The following is a 12,210-nucleotide window of genomic DNA, read 5'->3' as shown; positions in this document are numbered from 1 at the left end:
CTTGCAACAAGTTGGAATATGTATAGTGCATGCAAACACGTGAAGAAACAATGGGAGGAAAATAACCCCCTATATGGCAGAAAAATAATCTCGAATTGATGAGAGATATTTTGGAGTTATTACGCGTGATTTTATTGCTTCTGGGTGTATATATAGAGTCCTTGGAAGTCAGAAAAATGGGGATGGAGTGATAGGGAGCGAACAAAGAGATGAGGATGAAGAAAAATCAAGTTGCAGAGACGAACCAGTTCTGCTGGTGAAGAAGAACACGAAGAAAATAAGACCATATAAGACCGTCGTATTTCAACAGTACCAGCGACATTTCATATTTATCGTTCTCTGTAACAGTTTGGTTTGTAACAAATATAATTGTTACAAACCCGGTTTTTATTAATTTTCTCCTATTTTCATTATTGTGAACACCTTTTTGAGCAATGAAAAACTCCTTTGAGTGTGTTTCTACCATGCCGAGGTAGAACCCATCTCTGGGACGACGGAGGAAGACGAATTTCATACATGGGTAAAATTATTTAAATCTTTTTAAGACTTTTGCATTGATTTTAATTGAAATATGATTTGAATTAATTGGTTGTCATTTAATTTGATGAGGTATGCTTAGCTTAAATGTTTTGATACATCATGCTTAGGATTTACAACCAATATTTTGAGAATCTACCTTGGCAAAACCAGAGTCCATGTTAATTTTATCTATTGAGCTTTATTTGTTGAGAATAAATAAATTGAACCCTATGTTATGAATTCGACGAAATCCTAATCCCAGTAACTCTCTTCATCCTGTGACAAATATTTTGTACATATTTTCTTCTTTTTAGTATTTTTTATATGTAAGCCTAGAATCAATCTCAATAAAGTCCGAGTGGACGACAACCTTTTTACCACTATCTAAAATTCGATCAAGTTTTTGGCGCCGCCGACGCGGATTTGTTTGTAGATTTGTTTTTAGGTTTTATTTTATTTGTTCTTTTTTACGCGTTTTGGTATTTTTGTTTGCTTTCAGATTTGGAGCTAAGCTAAAGAAAAGGGGAGAAAGTGCTGAAAAGAAAGGCAAAGCCCAAAAAGGAAAGAAAAGAGAAATCCAAAAGGGGTGAAGAAGAAGATTTGTAAATAATTTTTTTTTTTTTAGAAACTTTAATTAAGGTTTTTATTTTTGGACCTTTTTTTTTTCTTTTTGGACTTTCTTTTTGGACATTGGACTTTATTCTATTTTTAAAAACCCTACGGAAGGGTAGTTCTAAATAAACTTTTTCCAGAGAAGGACGGCGATTACGATATGGCCTCGGTCCCTCGGGTTCGTATATGACATAGGAGTCGTGGCCCGAGTCGACTTCAACGGTTCATCCCCCGTCTGGAACGGGAGGTAAGAATTCTAAACACCCGTGAATCCCCTGTCAGCGGGTTTACTAGATGATTTTATATGCATATATGTTGAGGACCTGAAATCAGATTTAATTTTCTAGTAAAGGGCTAGGCCTGGCCAAATCAAGATAAGGACTCGGATTTCATCACCGTTTCCTTCTTGCCTGCCTTAGGAACACGTAACCTACGAGAACCTAAGCTTAAAATACTGACTAGAACGAGACCGATAGGGTAACGAGCTTAATAGGAAAGTCATTCGAAAAATATTGGTTACTATTTTAAGCATACTTCGAAGTTCATGATGGTTTCTGTGAGTTGAATGCGTGATTGCGCCGCCTTGTAATACCGGTGAGGCCTTGGGTATCAAAGATCCACCGAGCTTCCCTCGCCTCTATTCAACTTACTTTGACTCGGATTGATTCCATAGGGGTTTGCTTAAATTGTAACGAATTCCTTTTCGAAGGATTAGAAGCTGGTCTAGAAACAATCTAAGTGGAGCCATCATGCTTTTTGTTTGCTAGATAAAATAGGCTTGTTGTGGTCGATCCAGCCTTCTTTGTGTTTGTTTATAATTCCCTTGCAATTAGGATGTCGAACTGGTATTATAATAGCCAATACAATGAGTATCCGACTGAGCAGCTTGGACATTATCCTTTTTATGACCATAGTGTGAATAGTGATTGGGAACGCGAAACTTTTGAAGGTTATGGTCCATACCATTGTGAGTCCAATTACTATCCACATACCCACCGGTCATACCAGCAAAATTCTGATAATTCCTCTTTACTAGAGTCAACACGTAAGTTAGCTGAGTCGACACGTAAGTTAGCAGAAATAAATAACTTAGTCATGGACGAAAGCAATGCAACATGTGAACCTTCTTTCCTAGATAAAATCAGGAAGTCATGTGAGTCGACTCAGAAAATTTTGTTAGAGGCCCAAAAAAGAACTGCTCGAAATAATCTTAATTTCCAATATAGTGTTTCCAATACCACCGTTGAAAATAAGGATAGTTTTTATTCACATAATCAAGATGACGAAGTTATAATTGGTAACACTACTTGTTTAGATAAGGTTCAACCATTTTCATGTTATTATAATGATGATTATGATGAGGATAATGTTGATGAAGAATAGGACACATATAGGCATAGTGATCAGGAATTTGTTACTTCAATTGAGCTTTATAACGATAATATTATTTCTAGTTCAAATCCAAATAATTTTAATAATTATGCACCTATTCAAAAGGACGAGGATTTGACTAGAGATACCCCCGTTTTAGACGATGTAGTATTTCCTTTTGATTACGATGCTAATAATGGTTTAGAGGAACGAGTTTCTTTTGAGAATATTGTTTTAGAGTCTAGCGATTTAGAAACATTAGTCTTAGACAAAGAAATGAACTCGTAGGGATGAGTGAGGATGAACCAGACTTAGAAAAATCAATTGACCATTTTCAGGAATCTAATGACCTTGAAATTAGGGAAGTTGTGATAGTCTTTCTAGAGAAACTGAAAACTCTAAGTTTGGGGGTGATTATCATTCTCCATATGCTTTAACTCTTAGAAAGGTCCCTCACTTGGGACTTGATATATGTGCCTCAACCATTGTTCCAAATTACCTTCATACTAGCTCTCCAGAACCTAGTGATGTCCATAAGGAAGTTCAGTTATTAGAAACCCATCATAGTGATGTGGTTAACCCAGGCTATGATACCAAGATTGACTTTGTTTTCGCACCAAATATTTTTCAACAAAATGTGGGAACATATGAGTTACAGATGTGTCAGATATTGAGTTTTGAGACTAAACCTAATTACTTTAGGAGATTAGGGTCGACACATTTTCTTAAGGAAGACCACCTCTTTCATTGTGGTCAGCTGTGTGAGTCAAATCTGATTGACTTAGAGGATCCCCAGTTATTCAGGCTTTTGTTATGCGCTTCTAAGTTCTTACTCGAGTATTTCCAGACTCTTCAGCCTGATCTTCAGAATGCCTTTGAGGAAATCCAACCAATGAAAGATTTTTGTTTAGACCCTTTTATAGAGCCTGAACCTGAACCACAACTAGATGTAGTTGTCTTAGGCAAGGGTATGTTTGGTATCTTCTTGGTCTGTTGCAGTTTCCTCTTCTTGTGGGTAACATTTTTTGATCCAGATGACCCACAATTATTTCGGATACTGCTATATGATTCTACGAGGTGACTAATTCTTCCAATGTCTGGCTGAAGACTTTAAACTTAGCACTTCTTGGAAGGTAACCCATTTTATCTTAAGAACATTGAGGATAATGTTAGATTTAAGATTGGGGGTAAGGGAGAAACTTCTAGCGTCACATAGTATCCAGTTAGATAATTTTACATACTGTTTCTCACCGAAAAGATATAAATTGGAATGCTAGAGATAACAATCTTTTGAGATATTAGAGAAAAAGACATTGATATCTTTGAAATTCAGGAGAGAACTTGTTCCTTTTAGAGGGTAACCGTGATGGACCTAACCATCCATGATGGAAAGGAAAGTAGGTCAGGAAATGCCAGAAAGACAAAGCAACCTCACAGTGTAGTCTTAGTTACTGGATTGCGACTCTCTCTCAGTAGAAACTTATCATCATCAACAAGCGGAGCGACATCAAAATGTATGAAGAAAGTTGAAGACGTTTAAGGTTTAGAAGCAACAATAGAAAAAAATAATTCAAAAATCAAAGTTGAAGACTTAGTTACAAGAAGTTATAAGATCAAATTATATAAGTTGTTAGAATTCGTGATACCAAGACATCACAAGTTGCGAAGATCCAAGTCCTTCTCTCATGGCCATGTAAATTTTTGTCTTGTAATTTTTGTGTCAAAAAAAAATGAATTAAAAAAAAAGTCATCATTATGTTCGTTTTTCAATAAGGCCATAAGGAAGTAGAAATTTTTAAGTCAAGCAAGAAATCGAAGAGAAGATCTAAATTGTCAAGGTTATATGAGGTTCGATAATTTATCATCAACAGTTGAAGACCGAAGAAGACGTTGTTTCTACTAAGAACTATGAGAGAGTCGAAGAAAGATACATTTGGTTGCTTTGTTAGTACGCTTTCAATCTGGCACAAGATCTTTCTAACACTGGTTTAACTCATCACACATAATTAGTCCATCTGTGTAGCAGATGTCTCTCTCATCTTTATCTATATCCTAATTTTATCCAGCTGTAAAGCAGCGGACGCATCTTACAATGTTTATCTAGTTTTGTAGCGGATATCTCTTTATCTAGCATTGTTGCGGATGTGTCTCCCATTTTCTTTAGTCATCTTTAGAGCTGGCACCTTTAATTTCTCTGGCATTCTAGTTACTTGGAGATAGGTTGAGAATTTGTATGTCCTCATAGATCTTTGGATACTTGTGACCAATTAGAAGTCAAGGTTTTGTGGGTACACCTCTGGTAAACCCTCCCGAGATTAACTTGGTCACTAGGGCCACCTAGTGAGTTTGAATTCTCTTTTCTAGAACAAATGTTCTCGAGGACTAGCAAATAATAAGTTTGGGGGCATTTGATAGACACATTTTTGTGTCAAATTTGATCTCAATACAATACATTGTTGGCACTCGATTTTGTACTAATTTTGATGTTTTATGTGTTTGTAGGCATTTTTTGGGAAATAAATATTTTTGGAAAATTCGGCTCAACCAGTTATTCGGACTCCAAGTTTTGGATATGGGGCACCTCAATTACTAAGGGGCACCTTGTTCACTATTTACACCCCACGGATATTCGCACCCCATCTCTGGTTAGGGGGCGGCCTTTCTCCAACCTTTCAAATTCATAAATTGGCGGGAAAAATTCATATCTTACTAGAAGATTGGATTTGAATTTTTGAAGAGTTTTAAGGGAGATTTAATCGCTGCAATCGGTTGCAGTGGACCTGTTTGGTCTAAACAGGCTTGATATACTTGATGGATTTTATCCAGTTGGGCTTAATAATCCGGGAGAAGAAAACAGGGGACGATATTTATTACCGAGCTCTGTAAGGATTTTTTGAGAGATTTCTTCGGCATTTCACGTTGGAATGGATTGGGGTACATATGTTTCAGTCAAACAGGGTAGGTAAGGGAGTCAGATTCGTATAAAAAGAAACATACGTGAAAATCTCATGCAACAGATGTTAGAAAAATACTCGGGATTCTGTTTGGCGAGTTTGTGGAGATTACTCCCTGCACGAGTTATATTCAATCTGGGATATTCTTGCAACGAGTTGGAGTATGTATAGTGCATGCAAACACGTGAAGAAATAATGGGAGGAAAATAACCCCGTATATGGCAGAAAAATAATCTCGAATTGGTGAGAGATATTTTGGAGTTATTACGCGTGATTTTATTGCTTCTGGGTGTATATATAGAGTCCTTGGAAGTCAGAAAAAGGGGGATGGAGTGATAGGGCGCGAACAGAGAGATGAGGATGGAGAAAAATCAAGTTGCAGAGACGAACCAGTTCTGCTGGTGAAGAAGAACACGAAGAACATAAGACCATATAAGACAGCCGTATTTCAACAGTACCAGTGACATTTCATAGTTATCGTTCTCTGTAACAGTTTGGTTTGTAACAAATATAATTGTTACAAACCCGGTTTTTATTAATTTTATCCTATTTTCATTATCGTGAACACCTTTTTGAGCAATGAAAAACTCCTTTGAGTGTGTTTCTACCATGCGGAGGTAGAACCCATCTACGGGACGACGGAGGAAGACGAATTTCATACATGGGTAAAATTATTTAATTCTTTTTAAGACTTTTGCATTGATTTTAATTGAAATATGATTTGAATTAATTGGTTGTCATTTAATTTGATGAGGTATGCTTAGCTTAAATGTATTGATACATCATGCTTAGGATTTACAACCAATATTTTGAGAATATACCTTGGCAAAACCAGAGTCCATGTTAATTTTATCTATTGAGCTTTATTTGTTGAGAATAAATAAATTGAACCCTATGTTATGAATTCGACGAAATCCTAGTCCCAGTAACTATCTTCATCCTGTGACAAATATTTTGTACATATTTTATTCTTTTTAGTATTTTTTATATGTAAACCTAGAATCAATCTCAATAAAGTCCGAGTGAACGACAACCTTTTTACCACTATCTAAAATTAGATTAGTATTTAAAAGTACACATACTACTCGAGCAAGATATTGATGTAGTAGTTTTATACTTTTAATCGTTATCTATCTTCTCAAATTAAGTTTTCAATAACTTTCTAGATAAATTAACACTAATTACATGTAACGGCTACATTAACTAATATAATTTCAGTTTACAGATATTAAAATAAAGCATGATTTTTGCTATTCGGCTTCACTCAAGTTCCTGTAGTAAGTACCCCTTGCATAAAACTCTCAAAGCCACCACAATTTCTTGCTGGTTAAGACCCTTCAATATCATGTCATCCTCTTTGATTTCCCAACCATGGACATGAAGGATCAACTTGTGATACATCGAAGTTTAATGATCTCTTATAATCGTCATAACCTTTGGGCCATTGTTCACTGTCCTGGCGATACAAAGATTGTTGCACTAGATGAATTGGTGAACGTAGAACTTGATGATAAGGAAATTGTGGTACATCAGGTACTTGTGTTTCTTGCACTACTTCCTGGGAATATGGAGTTGTTGCATGCTAAGAAAAATTACGACTGAAGTTCATCGTATCCCCAAACGTGTGCAACTGTTGGACGTATATACGTCTAGTTTCAATCTCTCTTAACTCCACTTGATTCAATTGTTTGATCAATTGATCTTGAGTTGCCGATGTGCCTGTAAAATAATTAGGATGCTCGGGACCTTGTGAGACAATGGGAAGAATCTGACTCTCCCCGACAAGATGATAAGTCTCTAGCTCCCAATTCAAAACTGGCAAATCAAACCCAGCCGATGAAAAAGAGTATCTGGTTCGTCATCTTGATTGAGTCGACGAAGATAAAGCTCCGGGTGTAGGCAGGTGAAAGCTGGAATCACTAGTGGTGCATGTGTTGGAGCATCCAATTTTATTAACACTCTACCTAATGCGATAAAATACATCCAATAAACGTGTAAAACTTCTCTAAGAATTATCCTCTCTGTAACACTCTTGTACCATCAGTGTTAATGGTCTTCATCACAAGGGGTGTATTTAATCGCTTACTTTGCCCATACTCCTGCCTTTATCTATACTTACCTCGTCTCATACACAGTAGTTATACTTGGAGGTAGTCGTGGCTCTCCAAATTGACCAACTTACTGTCTAACATATCTCTCCCCAAAAAATAAACACCAATATCATTGACAAGGACTGTACAACACTATGCGCGGGAGTGAAAAGTATATGATCCTTCCGAAAGTATCAATGTTGTATTCTTCAAAATACACATACGACCTACAAATATCATTATATATGTTCTAATCGACATTTGACATCTCCACACATGAATATTATCTCGCTCATAGTTTTGTTGTTTTGGCTTCCAATTATTACCTTCGGACCTCACTATCATTGATCAATATTTCTTTTTGTAATCATAAAGTCTTGGGGGGAAAATACGGTTTAGTCCAGAAATCAGTCCAAATGTACTATTTAGTCCAGCTCGAGTCAACTAGTTACATATTAGTCAAAATATATGGAAAGTACATTAATAACCCTTGTTATTTAAAATTTAGTCCAAATATTTTCATTTTAGTACAAAATGACTCATAATGATGTCAACAATTTTAAATAATATATATATATATAATTAAAAAACAATTTATCTTTAGAACCGCTCGTCCAAAATTCACAAACTTTACATATTCGGAAAGCTCTTTTCGAGATCTACAAAAAGAGTACCCATATGACTATATAATTTTTTTACATTTTTTTTAATTCACACTAGTGTACAACTATGTACACATCGGAAAAATTATAGAAAATCCAACATTCATGATAGCCAGACTGTCACTCTAGTCCGCACAGACTGACAAAAATATCAACCACGCTGAACTCTAGCTGCATAATGGCTAGATTTGCGTAGGATGGTTTAGCAGTTAACCTGCATCCAAGACAAAATAATAAAACATATGGGAAACACAACTTGAAAAAGAAGTGATAAATTTTTACCAACAACCAAGTAATGAAAGCGATCAAACGTAAAAAAATAGTCAGTTATTAACTTAAAGAGACACAACCCATTGTGTTTAACTGCACAAACTTAATATGACTTCAAAAGATCTCAGTACAATGATTTATTATACTTTATCGAAAAAGAGATTATTAAATGAGTGTATTTCCACTTTCCACGGATCAATCACTAATGTTAATGAATAACTAATAAAAGAAAAAAGTTCCAATGTCATATAATATATGTATAAGGAGTTTAGCTTTACGTAGCTAGGTATGGGTGATTACTGGTTAATTAATCGTCTTTGATAGGAGATCGCACAGTCTGGGGGTAGCTTAAAGGTAAATAGGAAAAACTCTGGTCAAAATAAAAACGTGGAGAAGAAGATAAAAGTAAAAAGAAAACATGAGCCATTAAATCTGATTACAATGAAGATTAAAAAAAATAAAATGCATATCCACAAAAAGTTGAAGATACTGCTAGTTTTATACTGAAAAAGCTTTTCCTTAGAGTCAATGTTTGTAAACCCATGATGTCGAAACATGGATCAATTAAACAAGTGGAACTCCAATACTTATACAGAATATGCAATATATCCTTGAGACAGGGCAATGGTGTACAACTATGTACACATCTTCAAAAGACCATAAGACTTGACATCTCATACTCACGAACATGCAATATATTAATGAGACTGGACAAGTTTACATTCACGAACACATGTATAAAAAATCCAGAAAATCCATCAGCAAAACAGGTCATAAATACATGAGATATGACAATGGTGTACAACTATGTACAGATTTAAAAAAACCTAGAAAATTCATCGTACATGCTCATAAAACATGTCATATATCAATGAGACGGAACAATGGTGTATAACTGTAAAAACCTAGAAAATCCAACAATCATACTTATAAAACAGGTAATACTCCATGAGACATGACAATAGTGTACAACTATGTACATATCCAAAAAATCCAACATTTATACCCATATAGCAGGCTATATATTCGTGAAACAAGACAAGGTGCACCAGTTTTTACACACATACAACTTGAATCCTGTACCTTAAGCACCAGTATTACCAACATAAACTCAACTACATGCTTATAGCTGCAAACTATCAGGTATATGAAGCAAAATTGTGAAATAATGAGCTAAAGCAAATTCATACCAGCAAATATGAACCAAAGTTTCCCTTCCTAACAAAACAGTCACATGTTGCAAACCAAATTGAAACATATTAGAGTTCAATACAACTTCCACAACACAAAAAATACAATATCAACGAAATAAAAAGAAACATATATAACTTTGATACTTACAGTAATTATTTCATTGAATGATGAAAAGATAGATTAGCTTCAAAAAAACCTTTCCATTATATACAACAGGTCCATTGGAACAATCTCTCCCTTGAGATCTCTAACCTTCCTCCACAACTACAAAAATCCACACACACAAAATCAGTATGTGTACAACTATGTGTACATTAATAGTCAGCATGCGTATATATATACACGTTAACAATCAGTACGTGTACAACTATGTGCACATTAATAATCAACCTATGTACACATTAACAATTAACATGTGTACAACTATCTACATCGTAAACATGTCGTACACCCGAAACATGATTTCGACAATCTTAAAGTCAAACATAACTTCAAAATAATCGATACATAGCATACTAGCGTACAAATATGTACAACTCTATAGATACCTAACAAATTGTAGCATCGATATCCACATGAAAGGCCATCCATTCATCATAGAGCATACTAGTGTACTATCATGTATACCTCTACAAAACTCTAACTAACCCAACATCCACATCCGCAAAACAAACTGTAAAATCATGAGAAATCACAATGGTGTATAATTGTGTACACCTCTATAAAAATAAAAATAATCCAACGTCCATACTCAAAAAAACAGGTCATATATCATTGAGATAGCAAAATGGTGTACAACTATGTACACGTTTACAAAAAATCAACATCCATACCTACAAAATGTGTTATATAATATTGAGATAACATTATGGTGTTCATTGTTCCCTTTCTTAAGCTCCCTAGAAAATTTCCTAAATACATAGCAAGCATGCTATTAAAATCATATCATGATATCCTTAGTGTTTCATCAAAAAATAATTTTTATATTTTTGAGAGAGCACAATGTTGTACAATTATGTACACACCTACAAAACTAACATCCATACTCACTAAACAGGTCATATATTATTGAGATAGCGTAATTATGTGGACACCTAAAAACTTCAACTAGTCCAGCACCCATACCCACGAAAAAGATCATAAATATTATTGAGATTGTAAAATGGTGTACACACCAACGGAAATCCAACATGCATACCTACAAAAAATGCCATAAAATCATGGGAGAACACAATGGTGTACAACAATGTACACGCTTACAAAAATCAAGCACCTATACTCACAAAACATGCATATATTATTGAGATAGACAGTGGGTACAACTACGTACACATTTATAAGAAACAAAATGTGCATAAACTAGTAAAGCAAGTGTTTAAAGTATTTGTCATATTATTAACCCAGAAATAAGTATTATATACATCTATAGAATGTGCCATCATATTTATGGTTAGAATGCGGAAACAAGCAAGGCAAATTGGATCAAATGATAGCTCACCAAGCTGTTGTTATTATATGGTTAGAATGCAAAAACAAACAAGGAAAATTGGGTAAAATGGTAACTCACCAAGCTGTTCTTATTAATACGTTCGTACAAGTGGGCATAGAAGCAAAAATTGTGAAGTTCCATCTCCTCGTGCAAATGGTTTTTTCTCAAGCTTAAGAAGCATAGTATAAATAAACCATTTTTATATAGTTGTAGTTTTCTGATTATTATCCTATGCTAGAAAACAAGTTTACTGTTAAGCAAATACTGAAATTTTAGAGTACCTTGTTTACAGAAACTCAACCACTTCTTTAACCTAACCGGAAAAAACGTAAATAATCATTTAAACTAACCGGAAAAAAGTAACAATGATCATGAAAATCAACAAGTGTACAATTATGTACACATTAAAAATCAATACGTATATAATTATGTATACATTAATAATTAAAGAAATACAAAAAAATAATAAGAATGATATTATTAGGTATGAAAAAAAACGTCGCAGTGTGCTGAGATCAAACGAATCACCTCAAGTAATATTGGATTGAAAAAAAGAAACATCTTTGTCAATCGAGAAGGTGCCTGGTTATGCAGCCAATGCAGAATTTATGGGAACATGGATCAAACTGAGCATTTACCTTGGAGGCACAATACATGCAACACTCAGAGTCGTCTTCATCATCTCGACCACCATCTTCCCAACCTAACACACGTGCTTGCATACACCACTCATAGTCGTCTACCTTGGTTACTTCCACCAAAACAACCAGACACTATAATCTCCAAACATATAAACACTTGATTAAGACGTCAATTGTCTAAAGTTTTTTAACGCAATTCCACCTAGATAATCTATGTACTAAGACTGTGATGGAGTCCACTATGTTGGTTCCCAGTTCCAAGATTCAATTTGTCAAAATGAAATGCTTTTTAAATCTAAAAAACATATCATTCTCAATCAATTAGTCAGTTTTTAACTTATCAATGGTTAGCTGGAAACTATCCCTATTAACTCTCCGCATAAATACCACCAATTAATATGCACCAAT

Source organism: Papaver somniferum, chromosome 4 (assembly GCF_003573695.1).
Source record: "Papaver somniferum cultivar HN1 chromosome 4, ASM357369v1, whole genome shotgun sequence".
NCBI lineage: Eukaryota > Viridiplantae > Streptophyta > Magnoliopsida > Ranunculales > Papaveraceae > Papaver > Papaver somniferum.
The sequence above is the reverse complement of the archived record's forward strand: the minus strand, read 5'-3'. Positions refer to the sequence as shown.